A 20,931-nucleotide genomic window follows, 5' to 3' on the forward strand; every position below is an offset into this window, starting at 1 on the left:
GCTGCTATTCTCCCATGGAGACGATCGTAGAGATGCTGGATGTAGTCCTGTGGAACGGCTTGCCATGCCATTTCCACCTGGCGCCTCAGTTGGACCAGCGTTCATGCTGGACGTGCAGACCGCGTGAGACGATGCTTCATCCAGTCCCAAACATGCTCAATCGGGGACAGATCCGGAGATCTTGCTGGCCAGGGTAGTTGACTTACACCTTCTAGAGCACGTGGGTGGCACGGGATACATGCGGACGTGCATTGTCCTGTTGGAACAGCAAGTTCCCTTGCCGGTCTAGGAATGGTAGAACGATGGGTTCGATGACGGTTTGGATGTACCGTGCACTATTCAGTGTCCCCTCGACGATCACCAGAGGTGTACGGCCAGTGTAGGAGATCGCTCCCCAGACCATGATGCCGGGTGTTGGTCCTGTGTGCCTCGGTCGTATGCAGTCCTGATTGTGGCGCTCACCTGCACGGCGCCAAACACGCATACGACCATCATTGGCACCAAGGCAGAAGCGACTCTCATCGCTGAAGACGACACGTCTCCATTCGTCCCTCCATTCACGCCTGTCGCGACACCACTGGAGGCGGGCTGCACGATGTTGGGGCGTGAGCGGAAGACGGCCTAACGGTGTGCGGGACCGTAGCCCAGCTTCATGGAGACGGTTGCGAATGGTCCTCGCCGATACCCCAGGAGCAACAGTGTACCTAATTTGCTGGGAAGTGGCGGTGCGGTCCCCTACGGCACTGCGTAGGATCCTACGGTCTTGGCGTGCATCCGTGCGTCGCTGCGGTCCGGTCCCAGGTCGACGGGCACGTGCACCTTCCGCCGACCACTGGCGACAACATCGATGTACTGTGGAGACCTCACGCCCCACGTGTTGAGCAATTCGGCGGTACGTCCACCCGGCCTCCGGCATGCCCACTATACGCCCTCGCTCAAAGTCCGTCAACTGCACATACGGTTCACGTCCACGCTGTCGCGGCATGCTACCAGTGTTAAAGACTGCGATGGAGCTCCGTATGCCACGGCAAACTGGGTGACACTGACGTCGGCGGTGCACAAATGCTGCGCAGCTAGCGCCATTCGACGGCCAACACCGCGGTTCCTGGTGTGTCCGCTGTGCCGTGCGTGTGATCATTGCTTGTACAGCCCTCTCGCAGTGTCCGGAGCAAGTATGGTGGGTCTGACACACCGGTGTCAATGTGTTCTTTTTTCCATTTCCAGGAGTGTACTTAAACCTAACTAACCTAAGGACATCACACACATTAATGCCCGAGGCAGGATTCGAACCTGCGACCGTAGCAGCGTCTCGGTTCCGGACTGAAGCGCCTAGACCCGCTCTGCCACAAAAGGCCGTCATATTTCAGGCTTTTCTAAGTGTATGTTGTCTTAATGGCTGGAGGCTGAAACGTATGTGTGGGAGATTTTTCATGAAATGTTGCTGAATTTCGTTGTTTCGGGTGTCATCAGTTTTTGGAAATATCCTTGAAAACGGAGTTGCAGAATAGCCTCAATTAATATATCCCTAGTGGTTCTGCTCTCCATCTTTACTCTGATCAATTACATTGTGTATGAGATTTTTCCTCTGCTCCTCTGCGACATTATCCAAGAGATTCCACAAGCAGGTTTCAAAAGGATTGCATATGTTACACAGCATCCTTATATGATGTTTGTGACACTCTTCAGCCATTTTCCACTCAAATGGTGGTAGTGACAGAGCATCTGCAATTACATTCTCTTTGTCTGGTAAGTAACAGGCAGAAAAATTGAACTCCTGCGAGGCCAGCAACCATCGCAGTAGGGATTCATGAGTGAGTAATGTCTGTGTAAAGAATTCCAGCGCCTTGTAATCTGTCCAGACGTATGTGTACCGATCTAATAAGAAAAACCTCAACAACGGCGAACGCTGCTGGCTCGTTTATTGAATGCTTTGTCACACACGTATTCAGTATCAGACTCACATACACAGTCGTACTGTTCCTGAGCCTTTGCAGCTTCCCCTTCCAAATGGAGGACCATTTCCATTCACCAATAGGAGCTCTCAGCTGGAAGATGGAATGGCTGTGAAAGAGTGGGGTGAGCTAAATCTTTTGCATTTCCCAACTAGTCCTCAATTCTATGAAACTCTTGTTTACATTGCTCCGCCCACTTCTAAGATGCATTCTTCACATCAGTGATAAAACAGGTGGCGTATTGAAGGCATGGTGACTGATAAAATTGTTGTAGTATCCCACAGACACCATAAAAGCATGCAGTTGCTGTTGCAGTAGTGGGTATTGGGACGTCTCATATTGAACTGAGCTTATCTGGATTAGAAATTGTTCCCCCCATCTGATTATATTAGCGAAAAATTTCGTTTGCCCTTCCTTAAATACAGACTTTTTTAAGTGCACGATAACTCTATCTCCTAAAGCTTCAAATACGTGTCCTAGTAACTGGTATTGTTCCTGCCATATTTTGGCCGCAATCAGAAAGTCGTCTATAAAGACCGTGACCTTAGTGTCAAAGCTGTAGCCCAAGGCGTCGCCCAAAACCCTTACCATTGTAGCAGTGGAGACACTAGGCCCAGAAGGTAATCTCGTAAAGTGACAAGCCTTGCCCCCGTGTGAAAAGGCTATGTCTTATCAGAAAGACGGTGCTTAATTAAACTGCCGATACCGGTCCACATGTAACATCTATGCTAGTGACCCTAATCACTCTCCTCCATCAGAATGTGATTCAACTTCTGAGTGTCACACTGTTACATCTCTCTTGGAGACAACCGCTATTGGGTTATTGTAATGGTTTACTGCCAGCTCTACGATGCCTCCATCCAGCATGCACTGAACATCTCTATCTAATAAATCTCTCATTGTTAGAGGGATCGGATATACACTCCTGGAAATGGAAAAAAGAACACATTGACACCGGTGTGTCAGACCCACCATACTTGCTCCGGACACTGCGAGAGGGCTGTACAAGCAATGATCACACGCACGGCACAGCAGACACACCAGGAACCGCGGTGTTGGCCGTCGAATGGCGCTAGCTGCGCAGCATTTGTGCACCGCCGCCGTCAGTGTCAGCCAGTTTGCCGTGGCATACGGAGCTCTATCGCAGTCTTTAACACTGGTAGCATGCCGCGACAGCGTGGACGTGAACCGTATGTGCAGTTGACGGACTTTGAGCGAGGGCGTATAGTGGGCATGCCGGAGGCCGGGTGGACGTACCGCCGAATTGCTCAACACGTGGGGCGTGAGGTCTCCACAGTACATCGATGTTGTCGCCAGTGGTCGGCGGAAGGTGCACGTGCCCGTCGACCTGGGACCGGACCGCAGCGACGCACGGATGCACGCCAAGACCGTAGGATCCTACGCAGTGCCGTAGGGGACCGCACTGCCACTTCCCAGCAAATTAGGGACACTGTGCTCCTGGGGTATCGGCAAGGACCATTCGCAACCGTCTCCATGAAGCTGGGCTACGGTTCCGCACACCGTTAGGCCGTCTTCCGCTCACGCCCCAACATCGTGCAGCCCGCCTCCAGTGGTGTCGCGACAGGCGTGAATGGAGGGACGAATGGAGACGTGTCGTCTTCAGCGATGAAAGTCGCTTCTGCCTTGGTGCCAATGATGGTCGTATGCGTGTTTGGCGCCGTGCAGGTGAGCGCCACAATCAGGACTGCATACGACCGAGGCACACAGGGCCAACACCCGGCATCATGGTGTAAGGAGCGATCTCCTACACTGGCCGTACACCTCTGGTGATCGTCGAGGGGACACTGAATAGTGCACGGTACATCCAAACCGTCATCGAACCCATCGTTCTACCATTCCTAGACCGGCAAGGGAACTTGCTGTTCCAACAGGACAATGCACGTCCGCATGTATCCCGTGTCACCCAACGTGCTCTAGAAGGTGTAAGTCAACTACTCTGGCCAGCAAGATCTCCGGATCTGTCCCCCATTGAGCATGTTTGGGACTGGATGAAGCGTCGTCTCACGCGGTCTGCACGTCCAGCACGAACGCTGGTCCAACTGAGGCGCCAGGTGGAAATGGCATGGCAAGCCGTTCCACAGGACTACATCCAGCATCTCTACGATCGTCTCCATGGAAGAATAGCAGCCTGCATTGCTGCGAAAGGTGGATATACACTGTACTAGTGCCGACATTGTGCATGCTCTGTTGCCTGTGTCTATGTGCCTGTGGTTCTGTCAGTGTGATCATGTGATGTATCTGACCCCAGGAATGTGTCAATAAAGTTTCCCCTTCCTGGGACAATGAATTCACGGTGTTCTTATTTCAATTTCCAGGAGTGTAATTTAGCGTAAACAAGTGTGTGAAGTTTTATTTGTTTTCTAAATAAAAAACGTCTTCTCTTGCTGTACTGTCTTTTATTCTCCCTGATGCGTTTCGCCTTTTTTTCACTTTAAGACATCATGATTATGTCTTAAAGCGAAAAAAGACGAAACGTGTCTGGTAGAATAAAAGACACTGCATCAAGAGAAGGCGTCTTTATTTACGAAACAAATATTTATATTTTTGTGCTTGCTGCGAAGGATGGCCAAGCAAACAAACTCGTTTATGTGAAGTTTTACTTGAAACTCGTGTTCAAACTACGTATTTTCTCTAGAGTGTAGCGGAAGCTCATGTCAGTAATGATGTAAAAACTAGCTTAACTGATTTTCCTCCTGGTATGTTCATCTTTTCCAGTTCCGCGATGTTTGCTTCCGTTTCATTGGTGAAACTGTTGTGAGTTACTGTCCATTCTCTTGATGATTCTCCGTGTGCTGCTTCTGTTAGTAAACACTGACTGTTGTATGTTGAACACACAGTACTTTGGGATCTTGGCACAGTCAAGCAATGCCCTCTCTGTAAGTGCCACTGTTACCTGTCTTCCGTCAGACTTAGCCGTGAGGAGTCCTTTCTCTAAATCCAGGCTGACTCGTGCACTTCATAGCCAGTCTTAACCCAGTAGGATCGGAATGCACAAATAGGGGATGAAAATCATGTTTTGCCTAAACATCTAATAGCTCGTCGCAGCCGCCAGCCAGATTTGTTTCCTTAAAGATATATTAACCTCTCCCTCTACATATATGATACTGACACCTGATAGTGGTAATATCGGTAACGAACCCTTTTCTATTAGTAATGAATTATTACCTTCTGAAAAAGTAGACAGGTCGTCCAGAATCCAGATCAGTAACTAATTTCATATCTTGAATCATCGCAGGCACCACTGGTAGTGCTTTGTGCACCTCTTCGCAATAACTCACCATCTGAGTTTGGTGCAGCCCTTTATGCATTCGCGTGTCTAATCAGACCCCTCTAGAAACTAGTCCCTGTTTCCTTTATACTGTGGCGTGAGTTATTGCACCTCTTCCGACGAACTGGGACATTCTACCTAACTCGATAACTCACGTACATTCATGAGCAGGTTTATTTCATCCTCTTACCAATAGTGGACCAAGGCAGGCTTCAGAACAAAAGGGGACATAGTTCTCTTACGTAAACAAACCTGCCACTTGCCCTAGCTCCCCTTATGTAAACAAGCCTCTCACTTGGGATCTTGTATGTTTAGGATGAATTAATCGACAGTAACTGCCATTAGAGACTCAATTAATGGTCTATAATTGTCATTATAATTACCATGATTTATGGGCAAGATGGCGGCAGATTAACGTACTTGTGCACATGTTTACTCGGCTGTTAGTTGATGGTCAAATGCGTTTAGAGTAAAGTGACAACTGTCATCATACGCATGTTGATTTATGACGCAAAATGGCATCTCTCCTGCCCCCATTGGTACTTAGTGTTCTCCAGCATCCTGGAAGATGACGTGTCATTCTTAGTCTGTACATCACTTGAGCAACAGCATAAAATGTCTGCAATATCCGGCGCAGTAATGCATCTCAGTGCTGTTTACCGATCTGTTAAATAGTGCAGATGTAAATATGGAACTTAACGCATCAGTGCACCAAAATATGTTCTTGCTACCCTGCATGAGAATACGGGATCTAGCAACAAAAATGGTAGTGCATAACGTTAAACTAATGTCACACTGTATCAATAAAAGATACACTCTTGCTACTCTTACACTATAGCAAGCAGGACCTAGCAACTAATATCATGCGTAAAAATGTTATCTAACATCACACTGCACCAAAAAATTTGCTCTTGCTGCTTTGACACTATAATATCATAGCAAATAAGACAGGGATACATTAGCTATGCACCTTATTATATATCTTCTACTCACTGACACCACACTTGTCCAGGGAAAGATGGGTGATGGGGACACAGCTCCACATAAAGCTAGGTGCCTACTGGAGTGATCCTTGATAGACAACACAGACAGGAGACTGTTGGCTGTGGGTAGCCATCCAGCATGTCCCTCCTCGTTTTCAGGAACTTAAATAAATTCCCAGGCACAAGGTCTGCTGTCTGACAGCAGCAGTCTGTCTCGCAGCATCTTATTCAAAGTGATTAAAGATGTGTTGCTGGTTTAGCAGAGTCAGTATGGTATTTGCAAACAGGAAAAAGGAGTGCCCCACAGGCCAACTGCTTCTGCTAAATTAGTAGCACGTTTTCTATGAAAAATAAGAAGACATATTAAAAATCCATTTATTTTATTCGATCCCTTTTAACAACCTTCTCAGCACAGTTTAATAGGAGGTGGGCCATCATCCTCGCAATCTCCATGCAACTGAAATGGCTTGTCACGAAAGTCATACTTGGAAACAAACTTATCGCTCTGAAACACTGGCTGCAGCTTGTTAAATTTGTGTGAACTATTACACAAAGCAGGTATCAGTTCTTTAGTAAACAGATAGTAATCTATTGCATTCAAGTTATAGCACCTGTTCATAAGATTTAAAAAAAAAATCAAGAATCACCTTACACACATTTTTAGATTCAAGCCATTTAAATGCGTAATATACATCATCACTCTCTGTCCTATTGAATAAATAGTCTTCTAGCTGCAGCATTATCAACTATTGCAGTATAATTTATTCCAGAATATTTAGAATGGCTGGTTTTAGCAGGTCACCTGAAAACACTAATCTCCAGCAATCGTCGTTTTCTTTCAATGAAGTCAGAATGTAAGTATTAGTCATGCTGCAGTTAGTAACTAATACATTTCCTTCTCCTTTCACTTTTCCCACAGGTGAGGTAAAGCCACCAAATGTTAGAATTATATCATATAACACCATCTACAGTTTGAATGTCAGTGACAGAAAACTTGTTAGTGTGGCGATATCTCGGCTTACGAGTTCTACCCAGTGCTGGTTTTCAATGATCCTTGACAGAGCGATATCAAAGCCATAATATCCCTAGATGAGTGGATTTGCCTATGTGAAACTCCAATGCAGATTGCCATCAAGTTCAGCCACCTTGGTCAGGCGCCATCTGTGATAGTGAGTGACCATGCAGTTGCCTTAAGAGACATTCCAAGCACAATTAAAATTTATGCCAAAGAGGAATGCACTCATCTACAGGAACAGACATTTAAAATCTTATATATTGTCAGTTATGCAATTAAGACAAGAGGCTAAGCTTACAACCATATGTGTACAGATTTTTCGAGAAAATGTGGATCAATAGGTAGAAATGATTGCTCAACCGTATGACCTATGCTTTCCATCAATATGTAGGAATATGTATGAAAAAACCATTCATGATGTGGGCACCAAACTATGAGCATATTTGGGCACATACAGAATATCTACCCTCACATAAGCAAAAATTTATAACGGAATAAAGATATAAGAGTAATAAGTGTTTTTCTTTATCTATAAAATCTCCTGCATTCTAACGTAAACCTGTAGTCATATACATGGGTGAGTGCACGAAACATCCTAATCACAGGACTTCGAACGACGTCTGCAGAGATGTGTATGGGCAAATAGACGTATAAGTGTAGAACAACTGACTGTCCAGATCAATCTGGGGGTTACCAACAATGTCGCCTCAATGACCATTCAGCGAACGTTGCTGCTTATGGGCCTCTGCGACATACACCTTGATCATGCACCCACGCTGACAGCTGTTCGTTGGCAATGAAGACTGAAATGTGCACACTAATATCGCAACTTGACGTAGTCTTTTCAGACGAATCAAGTTTTATGCTCCATCGGGCAGATGGCTGGTGTCATACACAGTGTGAAACATCTGAAAGCAAACACTGCGCAACCAGGAGGGAGAAACATGGTCTGGGGAATGGTTTCATGATATTCCCTAGGTTATCTCGTCATTCTGGAAGGTACAGTGGCTCAACACAAGTATGTGTCTCTCCTTGGAGACCACATCCACACGTAAACACAATTTGTTTATCCTTGACATGATGGCATCTACCAGTAGGACAATGCAATATTTGATACAGCTCACAGTGTACCTGCGTGGTTTGAAGAGCACCAAGATGAGCTTACCGTACTCCACTGGCCACTATCTCCCCTGATTTAAACCCAATCGAGAATCTGTGGGATCACCTCGATCGGACTGTTCGCACCATTGGTACTCAACAGAGAAACCTAGCACAGCTGGCCGCAGCATTGGAGTTGGCATGGTTCCACAATCCTGCCAACACCTTCCAGAACATCACTGACTATCTCCCTGCTCGTATCATGTTGCAAAAGTTGGTTAATCAGGCTTTTGACAGGTGGTCATATTAATGTGCCTGGACAGTGTATTATCTCCGGGTTCTGCCCTACAGTAGGACAAGAATATACGATTGTTCAGGTACCACACAGCCCTATATGTCTTCCAGGGATCTTGATCAGGATGGAAATTTATTTGATTTTCGTTGTGAGGGTATAGTTACAGTATGTTAACTGTAAGACGGCAGAGTAGTGAGGGGAGTGCGGGGAGAGGAGGAAGCAAGCATAGGCTGGCAAGGGGGAGTAGCCATTGCGTGGGGCGGAGGGGGGGGGGGGGGAGACAAGGCACGCCTACCAGTTTCAGTGCTGGCACTACAAATTGCGCTTCATGCATATCAAAGGCTTGGAAGTAAAGCTCGCTTTAAATGTTGTTAGTAAACGAAACTGAAATCGTCATATATATATATATATATATATATATATATATATATATATATATATATATATATATATATATATACTTGCGCTCACAAACCATTCATCCGATTGCAATGAAACTTTGATGAGTTGTTCTCCGAACGCCCGAAAAGAGTAATAGACAATGTTTAAACAGTTAGGTCACTGTAGCATGCGTGGTGCAACTGATTAGTCGTAGTCATCTATGGCCGTACTCGCCGGCACAGTAGCTCAGCGTGTTCGGTCAGAGGGCTGCGTGCTCTCTGTAATAAAAAACTGAGTCAGGGAACCGACGATCAATTTGAACGGATGTCTTGTGACGTCCGTCCCGACCAAACGCAACCAACTGTATCAAACAAAATGAGTCCAAAAAAAATAGACTTGATATACAGCGGACCTGGGTTTGATTCCCACTACTCGAAATTTTTTTCCTTTTTATTTCATTCCCCACAAAGTTAAACTATTAACTATAAAATGTAAATATACTTAAACAGGTCATATAGTATAACGTAACTGTCAATCTCTATTTATAAAAATGAATGTATGTATAGTATGTCTGCCCTCTGTACGTTCCAAAACCATTCATCCGATTGCGATGAAATTTGGGTGATTTGTTCTCTGTACGCCCACGAAGGTTCCGGAGATATGACGTGGTAAACATCGAGATGCGTGAAAAAGTGCCGCGTCAGGCATGACGTTTTGTTCTATTATTTCTTCACTACTATCACTATTCACAACCGTTTCGCAAACAACACAGTCAGCTACGTAATGTTGGCAGCAGTCGAAACTGCGTGCCTACCGAACCCTCCCGACGTTGACCGACTTCTACCGATTCAGTACTATTGAGAGGTCTTCCATCTAAAAGTTTACACACTGTATATGTCTCCACCTGAACCAACATGGGAGTAACGTGTGAAGCAAAATCACACAGCTGTCAGTACACCACTTAGAACCTGAACACAGTGCGATAACATTGGAGAATGCAAGTTTCTAAGGCAATAGATTTGAAACTACACATTCACATCGCTTGATATAACAGCTCCACTTCAACATAATGCATGAATCATCCATCAGCAATATATTTCCCACAAACCTTTTGCTTCAGCAACGTTTCGATACACGAACTCTGGTTCAACACCAGGATATATTGTCTTTTCCTAGTAACAGTTTCCTTTATCTAGTAGGGCAGTTTTTAAAGAAGAATAGAGACCCTACATCAACTTCACAACTCACATTAACATTTTTACGTTTCTGTTTCAAGGAATAGAATATGAACTAAATTTCATCGAAATCGACTACACCCTTAATATGAGAATCACATCAATCCTCAAAACATATGTTTCCACATCTGCTTCAGACACGATTTGTCTGCAGAGCTCAGGATGGTTCCTAGACAGATCCGTTAAATCAACCACTTTAGCTTACGCTTACCACTTAAGATGCTTATGCGATTCTTTGAAGATATGCAACGAGTCATTGTGAACTCGAAACAAGAACTGATTTTAGTGATACGTGTGATGGATAATAACTCTTATGTTCAGAGAGAACCTAATCCCGAAGAGTATATAATAGTGCTGGAGAAGGCCACATGAAAGCTGGAGCAGATTTCAGTATCAGGTAAAGAGCACCTACGATTCCTCAATGTACTGAATTCCTCTGCTCTGCTGCCAATACCTTTCTGTTCACGGAAACTGTGTGAATATCCACCCCTTTGAACCACCTCACGTATGTCTTGGTCGGTTAAGACAGGTGTTCAGGTAGAGACTTCTTGGTTCATTGTTTTGGCGCTGCAGACCAAGAGGAAAGGAACTTGAAGAAATATTTGAACGTATTCGATAACTGTAATCTAACAAATGCTAAGGTGTTTTTAAATCGTGGAGTATGCCCATAAAATAACCGACATCTGAACAGGAATAATACAGTATACAGTTTGTTATATGACATGTGTTTAGAGTTTTGTACCTCCTATTATGAAATGGACAATGGATCCAGATGTATACTGAGAGTTTTAAACAAGTAGCGTCTATCACCTTTATAGACACCTCAAAGCAAATCGAGCTCATTAAGGGTGTCGTGTTGATGTTCATACAGAATCTGAATCATGGCACGACTTTGTTAAAAAAACACATACAAATTGTTATTGGATATTGGGATGCTGAATTACTGTCCATTGATTGGAATAGTCCAAGAAGTAATATAAATTAACGAGCAATGAGTCACATCTATGGAATTTCTCGAAGGAATCTCATAGTGAAAACATCATCGTTAAACACACATGGTTTTATGAACGAATGCAGACAGTTTGTGTTTAAAAATCTGGCCTTCACTGCTCTGACGAACGTTGGATGTGTAATAGCGACATTTTTTTGTGAAAGGACTGCAAGGGACCTGGCATATCTCTGGAAGATGTGCTAATGACATTTCGGAATTTCGATCATATCGATAGTGTAGTTTACGTCAAAGGTGGTGAGACGGTGGGTTGGATGAGAAGAGTATTTCTGTGCACTTAAATACATGATCTTGAGTCATATGGCTGCCCAGTTATCTGACAGCTGAAGAAGATGTACAGAGGAGAAGAAGTCGAAGTATGAAACAATGCTTTTATTTCTGCTTCAAATAATGTGAAATTAGTTTTTAGTTGGGTGACCAATAAATCATTTTTTAAACCAAATTATAAATTTGACTTATCCTCTTACCCCTCGTGCACCAATAGATTATGAGTATGCAAATTCTGCCTCACACCTCCCATGTAGGAGACAGAATCTCACACAGTTTTCGAATGCGTTTTTCAAAGCACTGTTGATCAAATGCATATGTCTCCCACTTTCTGGCACAAGATGCTCGGTAAGCATATTTATTATTATTATTATTATTATTATTATTATTATTATATTACTTATTTGGTGCCATTTACAAATGACCTGCGACCTTGTTACTAAGACAGGTCGTATTTTCACAATACAAGATTGTACATGTACAGAATGTGATACTTATTTGTTATTTCTTATTTTTTTAAAGTATTAATAATATTGCAGGTTTAAATACTTAGACACATAAAAGTAATTAAGAAAAGAAAATCTTAAAATTAGCGTTTTATGAATGGAAGATAGGAATTTATGACGATAGAGAAGAGGTTATGACGTATTACAACTTTCAGACATATTATGATTTTTGAAAATTTTTCTAAAATAAACAAGATTTATAAATTTAAGATGGATAGATAAAAGATATTAAACATTTATGATATCAACAAAATTTTGGAAAATCGAATTATAAACCATAACCATATTTTTAGGAAGAATAAAATCAGAGCAAATGAAAGATGACAGTGGAAGAACGTCCCTTCACCAAGTATGTATGACGGTGAGTGTCTTCGGATTGTCTATCAAACAACCGACCACCAATCACAGCCTTTTTTATTTAGGCTACTGTGTTGCTTATTTACGGCATTTCTTCATTTTCATTCACAGTCATGTCGGGATCAGTGTCATCACCTGCTTCCATGTCGGAAGAAGTGCTGTTTTCCAACCTGTTGATTGCTTCCTGTCTTTGCTTATAAACTCGTTGTCTCGCTCGGACATACTCTCTATAGGTCCCTTTGGATATATCGTCAGCGAGTGTGTTTAACATGGTCCATTGGTATTCGTCTGTGAGCATTGCGTATATGGTGTCTTGAATATTGTTGAGGTTTAAGTCTGCTACACGTCTGATGTTGGTGTATTGTCCGCAGAAAAAGACGATGTGTTCTGGAGAGCCTTCTTCCACACATGTGCATGTTGGTGGCTGCCCCAGCTCATACGGTTTAAGTGCGTGGGCTAAGGACCGTGTCCTGTTAAGAAGTGGATTATACCGCGGCTGGGATCGATATGTTTGAGTTTTAGTCTCTCCCTTACGTCGGGAAAGAACTGGTGTAGCCTACTGGCCTTATCACTTGTGTCCCACTCACCTTTCCAGGTATCGATCCTCCAATTTTTTAGTTGGCGTTTCGTGTCAGTTGCTACATCAGTGATGATTCGGGCCTGGTCGTGCCTTCCCACCTAAGCCAGTACACAGCAGCTCTATATCTTATCGTAATGTCAATTTGGTAGATTCCGAGCACCACACAGAGTGATTCCACTGAAGTGGTGCCGAAAGCTCTCAATAGTAAGCGCTCCTTTGCCCTCGTCTGACGAGGGTCCAGTTTATTAGGCTCAAGCTGTAAGCCCATGTGCTGGGGCGAAGCTCAGTACCGACTCGAAGAGAGCACAATGGTACGTCCGTGTAACTGACAAGGGGAATTTAAATTGTTCTGAATTCTGTCTCGCCACTTTGTATAGTATTTTTTCTACTTCGTTTGGAACAATGCGCATATGTTCATGGAAATTTTACTTTTAGTCTACGTGTACCCCAAGATAGAGTGTGGTGACTGCTCTTTTAATGTTTGTATCCCCGACTTTTACATGCATATGACCAAGCAATCATTAGGTGAATTGCGTTGCTTTCTTTCGCAAACCTCACGTGCGGTTTACGTGAGCTCATCGTCTGGCCATACAAATGCTTGGCTCGCGCTCCCCTCTGCTTACACCAGTGGCTCAGACCCCCAACATAGTGGTGGCTCACCGTGTTCTTAGGATGGCTGGCTGAGGGCGTACTTTTTATGAGAGGTGTACAGACTGCTGAGGTGGCACACTGACCACTACTCTCTCTGTGCGGTTCAATTTTTCTTTAATATACACGTCCAATTCCGTAGAACCAAATCGAGAAGCAATATCCCAAGGACATGGAAGGTGTCAGTGCATGAAATTAGAACATAAAAGTAATAACAGATATAAACAAAATGTCTATGAACCCGAAAAAGTCAATCTGTAGGTTTAAGTAAATTGGATCAAAAATACAACAAGAATCAGATTAATTTTGCAAGGAATTCCTTGACAGACTGGAAGGAGTGACCCATGGGGAATCTCTTCAGTTTCTATTTGAAAGCGCGTGGATTACTGCTAAGATTTTTGAATTCGAGTGGTAGCTTATTGAAAATGGATGCGGCAGTATACTGCACACCTTTCTGCACAGGAGTTAAGGAAGTCCGATCCAGATGCAGGTTTGATTTCTGTCGAGTATTAACTGAGTGAAAGCTGCTTATTCTTGGGAGTAAGCTAATATTGTTAACAAGAAATGACAGTATGGAATATATATAATGAGAGACTAATGTCAAAATACGCAGAGTCGTGAACAGGGTTCGACAAGAGGTTCGCGAACTTACATCCCTTATTGCCTGAAATGCCGTTTCTGAGCCAAAAATATTCGTTGAGAATGGGAAGAGTTACCCCAGAATATAATTTCATACGACATAAGCGAAGTAAACAACTTTTCGTGTCGAAATGTCACTTACTTCGTATACTGTTCGAATAGTTAGAAGCTGTAAAAACTGAGTCGTACTGTGATTTAGCGTTAGTTTATTTTCTATAAGCCACGAACTTGTGTCATGAACTGCACCACTTGAAACAGAGCCAATGTTGCACACAACATCCTTTACTAACCAGCTAGTGTCATCAGCAAACAGGAAACTTTAAAATTATCTATAACACTTGAGAGCACATAATTTATATAAATAAGGAACAGGAGTGGCTCCAGCAGTGATACCTGGGGCAACCCCCCCCCCCCCCCCCCCATTTAACAGTGCCCCACTCACACCGCACATCATAGCTATTCTCAGCACTGTGAATGACCTTTTGCTCTGTGTTGTTAAAGACAGCTGTTCCCCATATTCCATAAGGGTCCAACGTCTGGAGCAATATTTTGTGATCAAAACGATCAAACACCTTAGTTAAATCAAGAAAGATGCCTAGTGTTCGAAACCTTTTGTTTAATCCATCCAGTGCCTTAGATACAAAAGAGAATATAGCATTTTCAGTTGTTAAACCACTTCTAAAGCCGAACTGTGCATCTGATAGCAAATTACGTAAAATAAAATGATCAATTATCCTTACAGCCTTTTCAATAACTTTAGCAAACACTGATAGCATAGAACTAGGTCTAAAGTGGTCTGCGTTATCCCTTTCTCCCTTTCTATAAAGCTGCTTTACTACTGAATACTTTAATGGTTCAGGTACCTGACTATTCTTAAAGTAAAAATTACAAATATGGATAATTATAGGGCTAACATGTGTTGAACAGTAATTTCATAATCTGATAGTCACTCCATCATATCCATGAGAGTCCTTAGACTTCAGTGATTTAATTATTGACTCAATCTCCCCCTTGTCATTACCACAGAGGAGTACTTCAGACAAGAATTTCAAACAGACATTTTCCAAGAGTGTTATATGATAGATACCCTGTAGAAACTAAATTGTTATTTAAATCACCATCAATGCTCAGAAAATGACTGTTAAATACCGTACATATATCTCACTTATCAGTAACAGAAATATTCTTACTACAAACTGATTTTATATCGTCTACCTTGTGCTGCTGACCAGACACTTCCTTTACAACTGACCGTATGGTTTCAATTTTATCCTGTGAATTAGCTGTTCTATTTGCATACCACATACTCCTTGCCTTCCTAATAACATTTTAAGCACCTTAAAATACTGTTTGTAATGGGCTACTGTAGCTTGATTTTGACTACTTCTAATACTTTAATATAATTCCCACTTTGTTGTACATGATATCCTTATCCCACAAGTCAGCCACCCAGGCTACCTTTTACTGCTGGTACCCTGTTCAAGGTGTTTCCATTTCATTAAAGAGAGAGAGAGTCAGTCACAGTGAATAATAACAGCACTGGCTTTATCGTCTCTGACAGAGCTGAGTGTAACCAGTGCATTCGTTAAGATCACACGCACAGCAAAGCGTTAAAGAAAGACCTGCCTTAAGCAGAACTTAGCACTAAGATGCACAGTTGCATAAATAGAAGGGAGATACAGCAGCTTGCTCTATGTAGCTTTGTCTGCTCTGGCAAATGGTGTTTGTGATGATGATATTTGGTTTGTGGGGCGCTCAGCTGCGCGGTCATCAGCGCCTGTACACAGTCCCAATTTTGACGCAGTCCAATTTTTCCGCAGACCAATCTAGCCACTGTCACGAATGGCGATTATGGTGATGAAATGAGGAGGACAACACAAACACCCAATCCCTGGGCAGCGAAAATCCCCAATCCAACCGGGGATTGAACACAGGACCACGTGATCCAGAGGAAGCAGAGATGGTGTTTGTGTCTGGCACAAAAATTAACTGGAGGACCTTCCTCTGCTTGTATCACTGTGATCTGGCGGATGTTGTCTTCCACAAAATGTATTATATATACAGCACACGACTCAGCTCTGGAGGTGCGTCTGCTATGGCAAACGTTATATGGCACAAATGTTTACCATATAGCGTGCAGTACTCTACCGTACCGGCTGCTTCTGGTACACAAATTTATTATATGGAGCCGAGGACTTTACTGTGGAGCCGCTATGAAGTTTATTATATACAACACACAGAATACACTGTTTCAGCACCAGAGTCTCCTAGACAGTATTTGTTTGTCACAGGACCCGCACTGCGCTAGCAGGTCCGTGGTGGAAGACGGCTTATGCGTGAATCTGGTCTATGAGCATATTACGTTATCACCATATAGGAGCAGCTTTGTTCCTGTCTCAGCTTGCAATAGCGTCGGCGTCCACCTGATAGGTCCAGGAATACGACGTGAGCATCCTCTGTTCTCATTGGTTGAAAAACTATGATATCAGCGTTCTCTGTTCATATTGGTTGAAAATATGGCGGTGGGGCACTCTATTGGTCAGATCAGTTGCTAGCTGCTCCCCACCAGCGGACTATTAACAGAACACATTGTGGGACCACACCTCAGTCCTGATCAGACAGCCGACAGAACCACTTGGAATAATGAAAGCCTCAATCAGTGAACTTATTCTTCCTCTGCTGGAGAGACGCGCAAGCTAGTACGTACTGATGTTGGTATGTATCGTGAACTTTTTGTGTCCATGTACTGGTTCGTTGCTGTATTATGATGAGTCTGTTGTTGTAGATGGCACTATACTTTCGACATTATTGGGATGCGACAAGACTGATATCCTATTCGCTGATTGTCCTGAGGGGGAGCGAGGTGGTTGGGATTTGTGGTTCCACAACAGCTGGTGGGACATTTTTGTGGAGGTAAGTGCACATCCTTATACACAGGATGATCAGAAACAGTTTGAAAAGCTTTAAAGGGTGTCTCAGGGTAGTTAGTGCTGAGAAATAATTATTAACAAAGAAATTCGACACATTGCTCCGTTTCCGATTTAATTAGTATTCAGGTTAGCGAGCCAGGCCGTTGCACACACATATTCAAGTGTCCCACCAGAGACAGCGTCGCCAAACGTGTTGTTCGTTTGGTTTCCTAAGAGCAAATAATATAGCATGCAAACAATGGATATGGGATAGTAGTAAGGATCGAACCTGAGCCAAGGCCAAGCAGTCCTGTGCACTGCCATCTACAGTCTACACTATGAGAACAAGTGATACTAAATGTATCCGGAGGGATACAGAAATTCGTACGTGCAATGTCATGATTGGCTATTTTCAATGTTGATTAACTCAGAACAGCGCAAAGTATCGAATTTTTTCTTAATAGTTATTTCTCAGCACAACCTACCGTGCAACACACTTACAAGCTTTTCAGAATGTTTCTTACCACCCAGTAAATCTGTGTGTGTGTGTGTGAATACTACTACGACTATCAGACATACTTGTTCTTCTTTGTAGTTTTCTTTTCAATGATGTTGCAGGGGCAAATGTGTCCCAGATCGAGCTCGGCACTCTTGCAGCTGTGCACTCCCAGGGCATGCTCATCCAGCATGCTGACGCCTGGGGTGTAGGCAGTCTCCTGGTTCCACTACACGGTGAGTGGCCACAAAATCTTGCTTCTGTGTGTTTGAGTTTCTTTCTTGTGCATGGTATGTACATGATACCTGTTCTCTTTTCAGATCTGAGTTTCCAAGGCTTGACTCAGCCTGTCAGTGAGTGCATATATATGTAGTGATATATATTTCTTCTACATTTATTATTACAACGACATCTGCATGCATTGCTTATGGGTTCTTCTTCTTCTTCGTCATCTCTCTAGATGCCAATGATACTCAAAATGAACCATCTCAGGGCATGCCCCCATTTTCGTCACAGGGAGGGGCTCCAATAATAGATGAACACATCTGTATGTAGTAGTAATTCATTCTTATTCTATAATAATAACAATTCACACTTGCATTCATTGCTTATCTCCTGGGATCACCTAGTTACAGTCAGCAGACTGTTAGCAGCACCTCCTTCGCCCATCCTACAGCACTGGGACAGGCCCAGGTCACTCACACACCAGCATTACACTCCTCAATGATTGCAGGAATATTTACGGAGTGGATCTCAAATGCCCACATAGATAATTCCACTGTGGGCTACATAGACCTAGCTAATTCCTTAACACGTGTTTACCCATTCCAGAAAGGGAACTGCCTAAAATCTCAATAGATCCGTTGTATCCCACCGTTAAATGCGACATCATATCTTGCTGCGAACTAACGTTCCGCCTGAAAGAAGAGAGTAGTGTGGAGGCGAAAGCCACCATCTGTATTTGGGGGGGGGGGAGGGGGGGAACTGGCGAATGGTAGGGGGGGATACATTATGCACTATAGAAACCTCCAGCAGTGTATTTATTTCGGAATGGAACTGATTAGAATCACCTGCAGCACTCTTTCATGCAGACACGTTGTTTGAAGGAGTATATTGATGTTAATACCTAACAGGAGACTCTTGCGTCGGGAGATTTTGAGTGAGATTTTTTAAAATTAATGAATAATGCTGTTTGCAGGAAAACCATGGAGGATTTAAGAAACCACTGCGAAATTCATCTAGTTTACCACTCGGAGGTGCGTTACGGCGCACAAGATTATACAGCCAGGGCAAATTTTAAGCAGGTTACAATCTTCAGTCAAAGATTAGTCGCTCTGGTGATGCCTAAGGTTTTGATAGATTTCACGTAACCTGCTTATGTTGCTATGTGTGTACATGGACCTTTCCAAACCCCGCACGTACCGATTTCACTAAGGCTATGAGAAAGTAAAATTCGCTGATCCAAAGTTACTTTATACAGACAGTTTCATCTACTGTCTGGAAGTCTGTCATAATATGAAGCAACTGGGTACAATCCCAAAGAGTTCGACACATCTGGATATGTGGCTAATAATGATTATATAGTATTATACCTCAAAACTGGGATGTGATACTGCAGTGGCTGTGTTGTTCAGAATTGCGATGCAAAGTTCCTACAGACATGTAAGCGCGTCCTAAGGCTCTGTGGCGACTACGGCCACTATGAAATACGTGAAATGTGTTTGCAGTTGCGAATGAGGAGAACCATGAGCTGTGTAGTGGAACGACAATAATGAAAGTTTGTGCTGGACCAGGGCTTTTTTGTAATTTAAGCTGTGGTGTTTTTCTTCCCAAAAAGGAATGTTCAGGGGGACACATAGACTACAACAGGTTCATACATTATGTGCGATCAGTACCAAAATAACAAACAGTTAAAATCACATAGGAAACCCTCCAGGAGAAAAATAATTATGTGCAATAACAACCGAAACATAAATGGAATTAAAAACGCCCTCCTGGCGAAAAAAACAAAATGGCATCCGCACGCCGCCAAATTGTGCGTAAATGCACTCAGAATCCCAAGTCAATCAGGCATGTGTATAATATACCATTTTGCCAGTACAATGGTCCGAGTGCAGGTATTACACCCTCACATTGAAATCACCTTCTCATATCCGGGATACCTGAGCTTCAGGGGAGGGGAGGGGCGTCGAAGAATGCACTACACAAAAAGTTAGCATAGTATTGACGGTATCTCGGATTCTGCATGAGAAAAGTAAAGCGATCTTGCAGGGATGTCTAAAAATCAAGAACACTCTTATCTCCTCCACGGAACAAGTAAGAGATCGATAGGCTTTTTATCCAGTTCACCACGTTAGTCTTCATATGTGGGAAATAAGTCTCACCTGGGAACAGAAGAGGCTTCGGTGCAATGGCATGGAAAGCCATACTTAGAAGGAAGGCAAGCATTTTCTGAATCACCTGCAGAAAATCCGCACATCAGTCGATATTCATCCGTATCAAGCGTGTGACAATGGGGGCAAAGCAGCGACTCTATCATGTTAATGGCGTGTAGACGAAGTTGTGTCATGTATTTCCCATTAACAGCCAGATACCAGATCGCACGAGCGTTCCTGTCGAGGAGGCTATGGTGCACAGAACGCAAGACCACGGGCCATGCAATCGTAGGATATCGGATTCCTACAACATTACGAGTATGATTTCTCATCATTAGACAATAAATATCACGAACCGCAGGATTTCTGGTAGAAAGCAATTCGGTATGAACATATTCGATGAAAAAGGTCCTGATATGTGAGCGGCAGGCAGAGATACCTGCTAGTGTAATGTGTGCCACTCGGCAGGGAGGGACCAGTTCATCAATCAGGCTTCCTGTTAATCCGCTTCGGCAACGGGTCCACGATTTAACCATTGCGCTTACATAAAGAACAGCCGTTCTCACATGGACGTTGACAAAACTGAGGCCGCTGTCTCGAGGGGGATGAGTTAGCTTGTCGTACCGGGCTTTGATGGTTACACCAGCACTTGCAAAGTAGCCAATCGCCGCCTGCAGTCTGTGTGCTATTGCTTTTGGCATCGGTAAAATCTCTGGCAAATGGAGTAGTCAAGAAGTCAGCTCCTCAAACCACGTAAAAATGGCTCAAAGGCAACGGCATAAAAGAGCATCGACAGCGGACATCCCTGGCTGACTGACTGCATCATAGTAATAGGGTCTGCCATGCAGCCAGCACTCGTGAGGTGGCACCTTAGAGAAGTCGCAAGGCGATGTGTAT

Source organism: Schistocerca gregaria, chromosome X (genome assembly GCF_023897955.1).
Source record: "Schistocerca gregaria isolate iqSchGreg1 chromosome X, iqSchGreg1.2, whole genome shotgun sequence".
Lineage (NCBI taxonomy): Eukaryota > Metazoa > Arthropoda > Insecta > Orthoptera > Acrididae > Schistocerca > Schistocerca gregaria.